The 16,428-nt window shown below is 35.4% G+C and overlaps 1 pseudogene across 1 annotated transcript in view; it reads right to left on the bottom strand.

Annotated features, from left to right (window-relative positions):
* Positions 1 to 15,745, bottom strand: part of LOC110637930 (protein kinase and PP2C-like domain-containing protein) — a 28,631-nt pseudogene extending 12,886 nt beyond the window's left edge. Inside the window, exons 1-10 of the transcript XR_009150563.1 lie at positions 15,361 to 15,745; positions 15,129 to 15,246; positions 13,851 to 14,041; positions 12,807 to 12,874; positions 12,463 to 12,686; positions 9,752 to 9,803; positions 4,872 to 5,419; positions 4,130 to 4,199; positions 3,822 to 4,041; positions 3,628 to 3,732 (exon numbers count right to left, since the gene is read on the bottom strand). The product of XR_009150563.1 is annotated as a protein kinase and PP2C-like domain-containing protein (transcript). The remainder of the gene's footprint in view (positions 1 to 3,627; positions 3,733 to 3,821; positions 4,042 to 4,129; positions 4,200 to 4,871; positions 5,420 to 9,751; positions 9,804 to 12,462; positions 12,687 to 12,806; positions 12,875 to 13,850; positions 14,042 to 15,128; positions 15,247 to 15,360) is intronic.
* Positions 15,746 to 16,428: the final 683 nt, after the last annotated feature.

Below are 16,428 nucleotides of genomic sequence, written 5' to 3'. Positions count from 1 at the left end.
ATTTTCCTATATCCACTCAATCAGCCAAACATAAAATATTAGGTACCTAAACCCGCTATTCAATTCAAAGACCTTTAATCCATCATGATCCGATCACTTACAATTACTACAATGGAATTTGTACCCTCTCTAGAGTTCCTGAGTCAACAACTCTCTACCACAGCTTACAGTCCTAATTGGGATGCCAATCATTTAGTCACCAATACCAATAGTAATCCACTATCTCACTTGAAGGACATTATCATACTCTGCAGCACATCTGACAGTAAAAGGTACTATATCTACTACAATGCCACAACTGTATAAGGCTATCTGCTCTCTTATCATACTCTAAAATTCTCTAAAACATCATCTCACAGGCTATGAATATTATTCCTAGCCTTCGATCTCCTTTAGGCAGCAAAATTATACTTTACACCTTGCTGACACACAAGGGATACACTATTCTTACTAAATTTTAGGCAAAACTTCCCTTGTAAGGCCAAAATTGTCCAAGACCCCATATCGGAGTCCAGATGGTCTCACTATTTAGGTGTTACCTTTACTTTAATTATACTGAAACTTCTAATCTTATGACGAGTCCTGATATAACTCTAGCTCATGCTAGGATAACCGAGTCACTGACCCTAATTATCGATCAACTGTGACCTTCGATATTCTAGCTCAAGGGTTTTAAACCCCTAACTAGGAGTTTCCAACTACTCTGCAGATATATAACCCTGTTCTGGCATATCTTATACCAAACCAAAGGTTACCTAACACCCTCATCATGCAATAACACAAGGATACACGTAGCTCTATATAATAATCCCATATCGATACTGTAATTTGCAGCTTACAGAACAGACATTGAGAACATTGCATAGGTCACTATGATACGTCCCAACAGACCAGGCTTTGAAATCTCTTATCTCTCTTTAACTCACTGATACTATAAACTTGCCCTAACTGGACTGTCCACCGATAACTGCCAGTAATAGTACCTTTGCCCCCATCTAAGGCAACTATATTGCCATTACTCACTTTTATGTACTCATGCCTTGTACTAGATAGGCATGCCAGTTAGCCCTATTTTGACAGAAACATGACATTTCTTAGAGTACGTATACCCATGGCAGACCTCAACACGTTTTCCAGCTCAATTTCACATCATCAGATGCTCCATAAAAACTAAGACACTAAACTGAATCACTCTCACACTACATAAGAAATAACGCAGAATCTAGAAACAAGGAATTACAGAAGAAGACGAAACAGAATCCTATACTCCGCATGTGATAACTCTAAGTACACACTTTCCCATTAATCTAGAGCCTAAGCTCTGATACCAACATTGTCACGGCCCAAATTATGGGCCGGACCGGCACTAGGACTTGGGTCAGCATAAGGCTCCCAAAGCCCGTAGTAAGTCTAACTATGCTAACCCAACTATAAAGCCCACGCCAAAAGTCTCATTGCAAGAAATCAACCAGACAAAGTCCGACTATAACATAGACTATCCAACGGAAAATTTTTGACTCACCCGATAATCACAAAATATACAAATTTGGAGAGCTTAGCTCACCCTTATAATCTTCAATCAATCGATAAAGTGTAATGGGAGCTCAGCTCTTTCATCTATCATAATATCCATTTCCATCCAACCATGCATGCATAATATCAAGTTTATAATTTCAAATAACTCTCTTTTATAATTCCCCAAACCAAATAAGATAATCCTATCCCATATGAAATTCTAGAGTTCAAATTAACAATATAAAATATAGCCATAGTAACCAATGGACCTGCGAGTAAGGAAGCAAGTTAAACTCAAAAAAAGAAAAACCCTCCTGAAACCTGAAAAAATAGAGTGAACAAGAGTGAGTGTTTGACTCATTGAGTAAGATGTTGATTTTAAAAACAATTTATATAACTATCTAGTTCTAATGCATCCCTAAGGATGAAATGCAACACCGATCAACAAATTTAACCAAATTCATACAATATTTGCACAAAGAATAATTTGGAGTATTCACACACACATACATCACATCAAGTATAAATACGTATGAGAGCTGATTTCTTATACAACTCTCTTAATCTAAGACCTGCCAGTGAGATTAACTCGAGCCGGACTTTCGCTTAATAATCCAAATGCGGGGGTCAGCGAGATCAACTCAAAGCCGTACTCACCCCGACTTTCTCAAAAAAGACTGGGCCTCAAGCGAGACTAGCTCAAGCTGATTTACCTGTCCTATCCATATCCATCACACCACACCACACCACACCACACCACGCCACAAGAATGCTGACACACGCACACAGATCCAAATTACCCTAAGGTGACATCCACATCCATTTTTCAAATAAGAAAATGCAACATAAAGCGTGTCTAGTATTTAACTACATACATATATTTATATGTGATACATGAGCATACCTTGAATATATATAATAATATTGAAATTGTAAATAAAATAAATATCTACTCACAGAGAGGATGACCCAACTACAACTGGTCTGACTGGAAGGAAGAAGACTAGCCAGCACCGTTCACCTATACATATATATTGACCTCTATCAATTAACTGGCAGAATTAACCAATCAAACTAGCCGTGCCTTGGTCAATATGCTCTTATGTGTGTGTGACTTACTAGGTTCATGACTAATTGGCAATGAGCTTAAAACCATTCCAAAGTTAGAATGAAATCTTTATTTCATTCGAGTTCTCATAAGTCATAATTGACATCTAGCATTATGTATTATGACTACCCAATTAGTAATAAATTATATCTCCAATCCATGAACCTTGATCATACATGCCATGCACTAAAATCTCTCCATTACAAAATCCCAATTCTTGCAGAAGTCATGGTTAATGTCAAACACCAATTGCATCGAATATTATACTCTTTTAATTCAAGTTCTTGATTAGTAAGACTTTCTCATCAAAAACTCTTTTCTGATTAAGTCTATCTGTCCTGGCCAGAAACTTAAAACATCATGAACAATTAAATGAACATAGGATTTTATACCTATTTACTTAGGGTAATGGATCCCATATTGACTAATACAAATCTCCATATATAACTAGTAGGAGCCAGCGCATGCCCATATACCTATACATAGTACAAGTATGAAAGAAATATCAAACTCAAACCACCTATATACAAGATAACTGTGTTATCTCAGGTCGAAGGATTATATGCACTAGCATGACCATTATGATATTGCATTGACAAGAGTAAACTCCATGTGCATGTCATAATCATAACTGGTTCAGCCTACTCATCACATAAGTGCTCATCATGTTTCTCTTATGGCATGAGACTTACCATTACATCCTATTAGTATCTCATACTAATCTATGGACACAAATATGAATGATAATCTTTCCAGATAAGTCATGTCTCTTATGAAGTATCATCAATTGCGAACCACATTTATAATACTTGTGCAAGCATGTTCTATCACTCATATTCTTAACACCTTAAGAATAGAACATCTAACATAGTATTAAAGGACTTTTTCCATTACATATAAACAGAAAAGAATATTTGCCATTTATTAATGAATAAATATTTACAAGATACAATCAAATGATATGCTCTAGGGCATATTACTAACAGAAAAGTGAAGAAGAAAACCTAGAGTGCAGCAGGACCAACCCTCCCAGTATCAACTTGCCATTTAACCTGTCCCCCTGCACTAATAGCGTGCTCCCTTTCCTGAAGACAACTTGCAACGTGATCCTAATATGTCAAAGTCAATTAGTTTCACAATATACCTAATAAGAAAACATAAGCATAAAACAGAATTTGTTTAAACCAGTTCACCTCACCATACTTAAAGGATAGGCGTGGCCGGCACAACACAAAATTGTCCTGCAATCACCAACATTAGCAACAAAAAGCTTGTTTCTAACTATTAAAGCTGCAACAGCAGTGCAGCCAGGATGCCAGTCTTTCTGAACAACTCCCCTAGATTTACGATGAGAATTGATTTCATTTCGAAATGCAGCATCGGTACTAACAAATGCTTCAAATAATGCATCGATGGGACTGCATCCATACAAAAAAGTTAGTTACTTAAAGGAATTGTATCATGGGTATAAATGCTGAAAGAATAGTCCCCCAAAGAGGAACAAACCCTCTTATAGAAGCTAAACTCTGCGGAAATCCTGGCAAAGCCTGAACTGAAAACTCAGCAGCCGCTGCACCTGCAATCCAGTCACAACTATACCATCAATATATAAAAATAGCATTAGAATTAAATGAACAAAACAGGCTGAGGAAAAATGACTCTAACACTAGTAGGATCTTAGAAAACTTAGCAAGTCTTACATTCTCAGTTACCAACTTCCAGAAATTTTATCCATTGCTATTACTAACTTAAAACACCTAAAAACTGATCATATGCTGAATCAACATGCAAAGGAATCCTTTTTTGCATGCCTTTTCAGATAATAACTAGAGAAATGACTAAACATGGTAGACTGATTCTTTGCACTACAAAATACACACAACTTGCTGTCCCACATCAGATAACTGAATGCTCAGCAGAAATTTTGCAATATAAAATTCTTTGGTCAATGTAAGCCACATTTTCAAGGATTTTCTTCCATGTGATTTTCTTAAAAAATGGAAAATATGATGGTGGGAAGCAACTTTCTAAGGAAAGATCATCTTGAAATTATAAAAGATCTCAGAAGTTTGTGCTCTTTCTTATCTAGGAATCATTTCATCAGTGACGTCGATAAAGATTATACTAGTAACTTAGCCTCAAGGTCTCCAAATTAATTGTCTACTGAACTCTAGTTGTCATTTGAACTATTATTCCTCAAATTCAGTCTCAAAAGACCGTTAGCAATGAAAGTCACCCCATCGCACACCTCTATGACCATCAAAGATGCCAAAAACATGGATAACCTTTTCATTGCACATGTGGGGCATAAGGAAGTGTGCATCCTCCATGATTTCCCTTCTCCCACATGTAGCAAAGGATCCCCAAGAAAGTACCAGATGATAAGCCAAGGGTTCATTCAAAGAATCAAGCCAATTATTCGTACGTGAATTAACAGCTAAGGAAGCTTTCTTTGATAATTGTTTTCCCTGAGTGGACCAGTTAACACTCTCATGAAATGTTCGAAGGTTGTTGGCACCATCAATGAAATGCTCAATCTCTAAAACAGAAGATGCTCCAGGGGCGAAATTTTCTTCCATTGATTTTTTTCTGTGCCCCAAAATTGGACAAATTTCGAAAATGATATCACTAAAAGAAGGCCTATTTTGAGGATTTTCATCCCAACATCTCTGTATCAATGCTAGCATACTTGTGGACGCCCGACTCAGGACCACCAAGAACAGCTCACAATTTACTAGACACCACTGCTGCAGTAAGTTGCTGCTCAGTATAGTTCATCTCCAATACAGTATGAGCCTGCCAGCAGTTGAGGAGTCAAATCAAACATTGTTTGTAATATTTAGGGGTTAACTTCATCTTGTCACTAAATATCTAACTTCATCTTGTCACTAAATATCAAGTCAATAAATTTCAGTCTCTTAAAAATCATCTGTTGAAATTTAGAATGATAAAAGGGATAGGAGAAAAAAACAAGAGAATGATTTACTTGGTTCGGCTACCAAGAGTCCATGTCCACGGACACAAAGCCTCAAAGGATCCATTTCATTCACTTGTGTGTCTAACATAATATATAAGAGTCCATATTTATAATGGAAATACATGGATCCTAACAATAAGCCATAAATCACACATTTATACAAGCATTAATCAAGCTAATGATTTTGCTAATCAATCACATGATTTTCATATAATCATGAGATTCTTCAACACTCCCCCTCAATTTGTGCATGGACTGATGATGATATTCACAACTTGTAAATGGTGAAGATGGATTATTGAATAGGACCAGAATGCTCATTAGTGCTGAACTGTACAAAAATGAAGAAATAGATGAAAGGAGACGAAAATAAAGGTTTCCCAATAATAGTAGTTGAAATGGCTCCTTTTTTAAACATTATAGAAGACTGAAAGTGTAATCAGAACATTTTTTTTTCAATTGAAGTGTGGTGGGTATTTTCAGGAAGAAGAAAAACAAAAGGGAGAGGAGAAGAAAGAAAATAGTTATATTATTTAGAAGTTTGTTTTGTTCCTATATAATAATTACGATTTAGGGTTATTGGTCATTTATCTTTATTTATCTAAGGATGTAGGTTAGAGTTTTTATAAGTTTTATTAATATACATAAAATGTAACCTCTATTAGCATTCAAACATGAGATATATAGGTAGAGAGACAGGCAGACAAATAGATGAGAGAGAGAAGGGGAAAGAAAGTTTTAGAAGAAAAGGAATTGTTGATGTGCATATCGCATTAACATTTAAAAATAATTTATCTCACACAGGGCATCTTCATCAACATAGTTCAATAATACTTGTGAATAATAGTTCCCATGTACCATTAGCATCTAAAGCCTCAATTTCCTCTTTCATAGCATCACACCAGCCAGGATGAGACAGTGCCTCACCAACAGTAGTAGGGATAGGAACAGAGTCTAAAGAAGCAACAAAACACCGAGAACAAGAAGATAATTAATTATAAGAAACAAAAGAAGAGATAGGGTAAGTACATGAACGTTTACCTTTACGAAGAGCAATGGGTCAGTCTAGATCAGAATCATTATCAGTATGAGGTACAGGATCTCCCAACGAAGTAGCTGGTGGAGGATCTGAGTCGGGAATCTCCAATCTCCTGGAATAAACATGAACAACGGGAGGTCGAGTAGATCTAGAGATAGAAGGAACAGGCTGTGGGAGAGGACTAGACATTGGTTGGACAGTATATATTAAGAGATCATCCTCCTCCCCCTGACTCTCATACACAGATGATTGAGGAAAAAATGGAGTGGACTCAAAAAATGTGACATCTGCAGAAACAAGATAACGATTAAGAGTAGGAGAGAAACAGCGGTACCCTTTTTAGAGCCAGGAGTATCCAAGGAAGACACATTTGATAGACTTTGGATCCAATTTAGTAATCTATGGACGAACATCACGTACAAAATAGATACAACAAAAAATACGAGGTTCAACAGGGAATAAAGATTTTGTAGGAAGCAAAGCAGTATAAGGAATATCCTCATTAAGGACAGAAGACGGCATACGATTGATCAAAAACTGCATCCACCCAAAAGTGTTTAGGAACTTTCATCTGAAAAAGAAGAGCACGAATTACCTCAAGAAGATGCCGATTTTTTCTTTCGGCCACGCCATTTTGGGATGGGATATCCACACAGGAAGATTGATGAAGAATGCCATTTTGTGTTATATAAGACTGAAATTGTACTGAAAAGTATTCTTTGCCATTGTCACTTCTTAATATGCGCACAGAAATATTAAATTGAGTTTTGATTTCATTACAAAAGGCACAAAAGATAGAAAACAACTCATAATGATTCTTCATTAAATATAATCAGGTAACACGAGAGTAATCATCAACAAAAGTAACAAAATAACGAAATCCAGTTTTAGAAGTAACAGAACAAGGACCCCAAACATCAGAATGAACTAACTCAAAAGGGGATGAGACCCGTTTATTGACTCTAGACACGAAGGCAAACGATGATGTTTTGCAAACCGACACGACTCACATTCTAGCGATAAAGATCAAATTGAGGACACAGCTTCTTCATGGTAGACAAAGAAGGATGACCCAATCTACAATGAGCTTCAAGAGGTGTTAGGGAGCAAACAAGCGACCGCGGTACATGATTTTCCGAATGTAGAGACCACTGACTCGCGTCCTCTACCAATAACGTAAGATCCTCAAACAAACACTAGTCAGAAAAAGAAACAGAACAATTTAAGGTACGAGTAAGCTTACTAAAAGTAGATTAAAAGAGAATTTTGGTAGACACAAGCAGAAGACAAAGAAATTGTCGGGTTCAACCCATGACACAAGAAGTAGAACCATAAAGTATGTTGGAAGTGAGATTAGATCAAAAGCGGATAGAAGACTAGAATTACTGTCATGTGATAATCAATAACCCATTTGGATGAGGAAGACACAAGGCATGTAATGGATTTACATCGCAATGACAGGAACCGTAGGCTTTAGAGATGGAAAATTGTGCAAAATCATCCGCAAATACCAAAATAGTTTTCTCGAGAAAGATAAATTCTGCCATATTTGCCATCTGTGATCGTGATTTTTCTTCAAGTTGCGGACAATTACATTTTGTATGGCGTGCTCGTGGCAATAATAACAAATGACTCCTCTTAAGTCCTCGATTAGAACTAGCCTCTCCATTACGTAATTCCTCCTCTACTTCCTCTTCTATTACCTGTTGTCCATTTGGATTACGGCTAATAAGAGCACGTGAAGATTGAGTACTAAGGACCCGTGTGAACGTTTCATGCAAAGAGGAAATCTCGAGAGAATAGATTTAGCGATCTCATACTCAATGAAGGCTGCAAGAAAACTCATAGGCTCGCCAACTTTCACATCAGGACTAAAAGGCAACAATACATTAAGTTCCTCATATACCCGCTTAAAATCCATAAAATAAGCCGTGAGAGACTTATCCTTTTAGAATGCCTTACAAACATCATAAATACGGAGATATTCCCTTTAAAATCTAAGTAATCCATCAATTCCTTAACAAATTCACGGTGATTAATTAAACTAATTACCTCACTATGAATCGAGTTGCAAAAACAACCGAGCATCCTCCCTTAGCCAAGTTTGTCGTGTATCATCGTGGGTGGATCTTTAGTAAGGTGATCATCCTTATCAATGCTACGCAAATAGACCCTACCTTACTCCACCGTAATTCGAACCATTAAGTTTGTGTTCCGTGATCTTAGTCATCACCGGAATCACATCAGAAATAACATTCTTATTGTCTGCCATTTGTTGAGACAAAGAAAACTAACCGAAACGCTAATCCAAAGTGCTTATAGCAGCAAAATAATCCAAATCCACAAATCAAGCAAATACCGAAATAGGATCTGAGAGCCAAACCTCAGAAGTCCTTTAATGGTGTACTGGATCAGGCAATAGCACACAGTGGTGGAATGAGGGGGTTGAGACGACGCCGGCGATGTTGATCGGGGTTGAAACGGCCGATCGGCGGCCAAGGTCTCTCCTAAGCTGGGTAGTGAGAACAAATAGTCACCCTAGATTGATGACCTGCTCTGATACCATGTAGAAAGAGATGATTCTCATTGATTTCAATTAATCTGTACATGGGTATATATATACAATTGATTCCTATAATTGTGTTCTACTAATTAGGAAGAAATCCTAAATAAGAAATCCTAAATAGGAATACAGAATACAGAATATACAGAGAAATAATATAGTGATTGACTTTCCATAACATGAATATCGAGGAATTTATTGAGGAAAGGTTTTAAACTTAATTGAGTAATTGATATAAACTGAAAGACTTCTAATGCAATTATGCCAAAGGTTGAAAACTGACACAGGTATATACTTTAAGGCTACAAGTACTTGTGACTTTAAAGTGGTTTCTAGAATACAACTAATGGCAACAAATCATACACATCTCAATTTGACATGCCAATAGCTAAAAAGGAAAATGACTATGATCTAGATCAATGAAATAGCAAAAACAATTTATATTAGAACACAAAAAGAAACTTGGAGTAGATAACTAAGGTTCAGAACATAGAAATAATAACATAAATAAATAAATAAATGACAAGCCAGGCATAAGAAAGGTCTAACTTCAGCTTCAGTACAAAGATCAGTATATGGGACAACACGAGTACGAAGCTCACTGCAATACAATGGAAATGAAGTTTCTTGTTTAAAGGGGAGAACAATAAATGAATAATTTTCCTTTGCAACTCCAGAAAAGACCAAAAAATGAGAACTAGGTAAATGACAAAACTAGAAATTGAAACCAACAAGGGACAGGTAGGAGAATCAAAGTATGCTACTTTGCATCTATAACTAGATCTGCCTAAAGCGATATCTCCACTGGGAACTGCTTAAAGTAATGCATTATGTAGCATATTTTTCTTGTCCTAGACACAAGTAGATGTCCAAGCAATTAGTTAAGAAGCTTACTTTGAGTCAGTCAATCTCTCCGTCTCTCTCACACACACATACATTGGTGCACGCACAGGCGCAACTCAACAAAATTTATCTTGGAGTGATTAGGATCAATTGCATTTTATCATCTCTCCATTCTGCCATAACTAGTGTCATAGTTTACGGGAGACTTTTACAATCAAATAGTTTCTTATAACTTCAATCCAAGTCATTTTTGGGTTAACTATCTCACTGTCAAAAGGGCATAAATTTTGTGTGCATGATGCATAGTTTGCTTACAACAGCACATTTTCAACAATAAATGAAATAATTCAATCTCTTATTTTCATTGATGATGGTAATTACTGATTACAAAAGCCCTTATCAAAATGCATATATAAGCTCAAAAGCTTACCCCATAACTTGGTGCTTTGTTACATATCTCTATGTTAAAAGTTGCTATGGGGCCTGTGTTTTTTCTTTTATCCATTTATCACCTGAGGTTTTTGTCCCTGATCAGTTCAGTACCACATTTGGTCAATTTTGTTAATATACTTATATGGCACCAAAATGCAAAAGAGAACAATTTATTTTAGCATGACCCATGTAACACCTGCATGGATGGCCATGTGTCAGAAAATTTCTTGGTCTCTGCCAACGAGAGAGCTAGTCAGTCTCACAAGTGGTGGAGGCTAGTGAGATGCACCTAGAAAAAGGCACACACCTAAGTCATAAAGTCCATGCCTGATGGAAGACCCAGTTAAAGGTGCTAGGACCAGAAACCCATGCTCAATTGAAAGGGTGAAAAAAAAATAATTAAAAGAATCAACTTGATTGGAAAACCCCCACAATTATTATAACTTTATACATAATTATCCCATAATGTGTCCCAGATAGCTTCAAGCTTTTGATATGAAACTCAATGCATTTTAATTACAGCTAAAGGCAAGCATGTGAAGTCAGTTGCCTCTGCTTTTTGCTTTCTGCCTTTTGCTTTCTGTTTATAGCATACTTAAGGGTGTATTTAACATTACTGTTAGAGCTGCTGTTGAGAAAAACACTATTTTAAATACGTTAGTTAGACAGTATTAAAAATTATTTAAAATTAAATTTGATAAATTTTAATCATAAGATCACTAAAAGAACAAAACAATTTTTTCCAAACTGTTTTTTGCAACAACACTTTTTTTTCAGAAAAGCAGTTTTGAGCCTCCAAACTCAATACCTTAGGTTTCTCTTTATTCTCTGTGTCATTTCCAGCACTATAGGTGGGATGCTTCTTAACATGCACCGAGCAATTCTTTCCTATATTCTACATTCCAAAATCTTATCATCAAAATCCTAAACATCCTTTCCCCAGCAACCTCCAATCATCGCATTCTATTTTTGAAAAACCAATAGTTTTTTTCGTAGTTTGCTTGCTGGTCAAAATTTCCTGCACCCTTTTTTCTCCAACCTAGCCAGCTGCTTTTTGAACTCAAAAATCAAATGCTTCAGTTCAAAGTCAAATTCACACTTAACATCTGAAACTGAAGCCTAAAACCTATCTTTATCAGTGTCTTCAGAACCTAATTACTACCTTATAGCCTCGTGAAAGTAGTGTCCTTGCTACATGGTACAGCTTTGGGTTTTTATTAAAGCAGCTAAAAACACCACCAGTACAGGTATATTCAGGATTGAATTCAGTTAAACATACCTATATCTTCTAAGAAATATTCAAGCAACTTCATACGCCATGCATAATGTCTACAAGATTTCATCAATGGTTTATATCCATAAGAAGTCAAATTCAGCCCTTGATTTATCGATACTTAAGTCAAGTTGAATAAGGCTCTAAACTTATTTGATGTTCAGTTATCTAATAGATGTAATAATGGTTCAAGACAATAACAGACTTTAATCAAAGCTCAAAGTTCAAATAAAGGCTAAAAGCACAGTTAGAGCACAACATCAATGGCATGAGGGGTAAAAAATCTTAAATGGTTATTCAAAAAACAACATTGAGGATTTTGATTAAACCAATCCATGTAATTCTTGCTTTTATCCTTCAAGGAGTCACTTGTCTACTTGCCCCTATTTCCTCCAACAAGCAAATTGATACTTGTCTATTTACTCCATTAGCATAGCAAAACAATTCAAGCATAAATGCTTTCTGAGTGCAATAAAATATAATACTATGCCCAGTGCCCGTGTCAAAATTGCTCACGCATATTTGATGATCATGTGACGATTTCATTGGAAAAGGTAGATTCCAAAAGTTTCATAGTCCAACTCCAACTACCCAATAACAATTTAAGTGAAAAGATTATAACATAAAACAATATGATTTTTTTCTCTGATTTCAGTGTAACAGAAGCCTTGTAAGTTAGCACAGATACAAGAAATCTGTTTCAAACTCTTACTTGATTGATATCCCAAAACTGTAGACATCAGATTTTTCAGCATGCACCTCCTTTCTCAATATTTCAGGTGCCATATAAATGAGTATACCAACCATGTTCTTTTTGTGGAAACCACCAGTTGGCTTTCCTGATGATCTCCAACTCTCAACAGAAACTCCTGTAAGATTCCCCCTGTATTCTGCCAGACCAAAGTCTGATAGGTGTGGACAAAGGTTTCTGTTGAGCTGCATTGCGTGCAATATTTCAGTTATATTATTTGACATTTTTCTTAAAATAATTTATTCAAAATTTCTGATCCCAAAGGAAAACTATAGACCGACAAAGAGATTATGGAAGAACATTACAAGAACATTTGCTGGTTTCACATCCCCATGTACAATCCCATGGTCATGCAGATACTGCAAAGCCTTCGCTGGAAGAAGAAAACAGATGAAAGAGGGGAAAGTGTTATTTTGCTCAACAGAAAAAGTTGTAATTGAAAAGGAAAAAAAACAGGGATAACAAGAACATTTCAGCAATATGCTTGTAGAAGTTCCCCATGCAGAACCAAACTAAAAAGAACTCCATAGAATAGTAAAAGAGCCTTGTGATGTCAATATATTACTGAACAAAAAATGGAAACTAAGTTTTATCTTACAATAATCAAGATATCATCAATTCCATTTAACTTTCACTCAGGTCATACAATTCCTAAAACCTTGCTTGTCCACTAAGTTTCTTCTTCAAAAAAGTCTTCACCCTGCACCATAATTAGGTAACTTTCAAAAATGAAATTTTTTCTACCTATTTCCAATAAAAATTAACATACATACAGAATTACTGTCTGACGTCTGTGTGTCAGACATACTATAATGACAGTTTTGTGTCGTTGTCGTCCAAGTTAACAATATGACCACAAGTTTGGAAAGGAAGGTAAAAAGGATAGAAGTAACGGAAGGGAAGGCAAGGAATCCTTGTATGTTTGTAGCATGATAGAATTTGATAGGAATTTTGGGTTTGTAATTGAGTTGGAGTCAGGGATTACATTTTTAATGCACAAAGCTAATTGAATAAGAAAAAATAAGAATGCACATTCAAAGGGGGAACAAATAGAGAAATCAGAGAAAAATCATGAACTAGGCCAACATGCCTTTTCAAAAAAAAAAAAAAAAACATATTCCATTCTCGAAACTCCAAGAAACTAACAAAGTTAGATAACTATTGATGGAGACTGATCACCAAAGCTTACAACTCTAAAATAGAAATGTTCTCATGACAAAAATTAAAATGATAACAAAAATCCTATCCTGAACAGGAAGGTGCATGACACTCGTCAATAGAAGAATTCAAGCATGAACTAAATAACATGTGCAGAGAAAGAGAGAAATCTAAGTTAATTGAAGTCATACCCAGCTGAACAGTGATCATGAGCACCTGATCAATACTCGGACTCCATTCTTCTGCATGTAATTTCCCCACAAGATTGCCAGATTCATAGAATTTGAAAAAGAATAGGTAACTGGGAGGCTTTGCATGAGCTGCAACCAGCTTGGCTATTCCCAGATGATCCAGCGACACTGTTGTTGAATAGGAAGTTATGCTGTATAATAGGAATTATAAAATAGGAAGTCAACTAGTAGAATCAATTATAGGAATAGAATTTGTATACTTCTCTTTTAGTTAACTTAATTTTAGGAGTTAATGTATATATCGTACTTAATTCTTTGTGGAATATATGTGATTTTTCACTCAGATGAACAAACATTAAAGGTAAACAGAACTATCATCATCATTAACTGAATCTAAATTTATTAAAAATGCTTGTGTGCATGGACTGCATGCATAAATGGAGAAGAAATCCATACACCCCATTGCTAGCACAACTGAAATGATGGTTGAAGTCTACAATAAATACGACAATAAAAGAAACTGTCCATAAATGACTGTGGCAAAGATGACAAGATCAACTGAGGGAGGGATAGTTGAGTATACTGTCATGGATTATACAATGATTGAGAAGATTTATAGAAAGTTCAAAAAGACATTCATTTACAATCAGCAGAGGGAGGGGCAATTGAGATTATGCGGCCATATTAAGTATAAATCAACAAATGAAGCAGTATGGATGATTAAGCATATTCAAGTTACAGAAAACAATGAGAATATGAGTTGGACCAAGGAAAAGACTAAAGTAGAGAATAGGCATTTAGCATCTCTAGACCTTAATGGAAACACACTAACACAGCCCTAAATCAAGTAAGATGGAAGAAAAGGATCCATAGCCAATTATCCTAAATTGAATTTGAGCATGACTTGAGACAATTAAAAATGAGAAATATAAATATTATCCTCATATAATTACAATGTAATTAGAACCATAACATTATCACAATAGAAATCATAATATAATCACCATAGCTTCACAACGGCATATCATAAATATAATTAAATAAAAAAAAATTGAGGACATTCTATTCGATTCATTTGTTTAATCATATGATCATAATTTTAATGTTCTTGAATTACTCATGTCTAATATGTGATTGCAAGAGTAAACTGTTCAAGTAATGCAATTATTTATAGCTAACCCAGTTAAGTAAACGGTGAAATATAACTTAAACTACACTTAAAAAGGAAAAAAATTACAATTTTCTTTCGATTGATTTTGGTGAGAGAAAGAAAGATACCATATGAGTTGCAGCTCCTTATGGAACTTATCAATGTCCTCAGAAGTAGACAAGAAGAGTTTCTTCACAGCAACTTTCCTTCCATCCAAAATTCCTTCATATACTACACTCTCCGCCCCTACATACACCACAGTCATTACGAAATTAGAAGCGATTGGATTGCTTTGAAGACCAGAATTCGTCCCAAAAGTAGAAAAAAAAAATGAAATAGGAGGAAGAATTCGAGAGTTACCTCTGGCAATTGGAGAGAGGAGAGCGTAAGAAGACGCAGGAAGGTGAAGAGGAATGGAATTGCTGCTGCAGCAACCTCTTATGCATGTGTTTGGCTCCACAATCTCCAGCCCCATCGTGCAATCTCTCGTTCTCGCTCTCTACACGCTGTTTTGAAGAGTGGAAGTAGTTGGCATCGCTAGTCGATGCAATGCTAGAAAGCGTTCGTAGAGAAGTGAACGAAGAACGGATGCGAATTTATTTTATTCCAGTTTTTTGGATGCGAGTTTCATTTTTCGGTTTTCATCTCCAGGAAGCTTCTTTTCTTGGCTTTTCCTGTTCAGTCGAGGCCTTCAGATCTGGTGTCCTGTCAGCGAACTGGCGAAGGGAGAGAGCGGAGTTTATTGTTTGCGGTTTAATCGGTGTAATATTAAATATATTATAAAATTAATAATTTTTTATAAATTGTAACAAAATAAAGGTATTACTATAATTAATATTTAATATATCTTATAAATAATTAATATTTCAATAAAAATTTTAAATGATTATTTACAATAAAAATATTTAGAATAATTTTTCTAATAATAAGTTTATTAATATCAATAAAAAATAAATTTTAAATTTATTAAAATGTTATACAATAATTAATAGAAAATTTTTATATTTTATATAATTCATGTACCATAAATTATTTAAATCATTAAGATCAAAAAAAAAACCTTTATTTTTTATCATTGTGCAAATTTAATTATTGTTAGTTTTTTTATATTAATATTTAATGTAATATATGAGTAACCTAAGGCGACGCTTGTAGGAGTGGAAATGAGGCTTTAAAAAGAGCCGCACATCCGTGGATATAATCCCATTAGTTTGTCTCAGTTAAATTCATTCTGTGAGTGACCCACCCAGACTTGTGAGTAAATTAGACCAGATCAAACTCCGGTTCCTCATTAAACCGGTCGGACTGGTCTGGGTCTAATAACATTGATTCTAGTTGTATGGTTGTTCTGGTTATTATCTTCATGCAATGTTGTTGAAATTTTCCTCTTTTTTATCTAAATTGTTGAAATTTGCCCTCTTTAGATCG

The sequence above is a fragment of the Hevea brasiliensis genome, chromosome 8 (genome assembly GCF_030052815.1).
Source record: "Hevea brasiliensis isolate MT/VB/25A 57/8 chromosome 8, ASM3005281v1, whole genome shotgun sequence".
NCBI classification, from domain to species: Eukaryota; Viridiplantae; Streptophyta; class Magnoliopsida; order Malpighiales; family Euphorbiaceae; genus Hevea; species Hevea brasiliensis.
The sequence above is the reverse complement of the archived record's forward strand: the minus strand, read 5'-3'. Positions and strand labels throughout refer to the sequence as shown.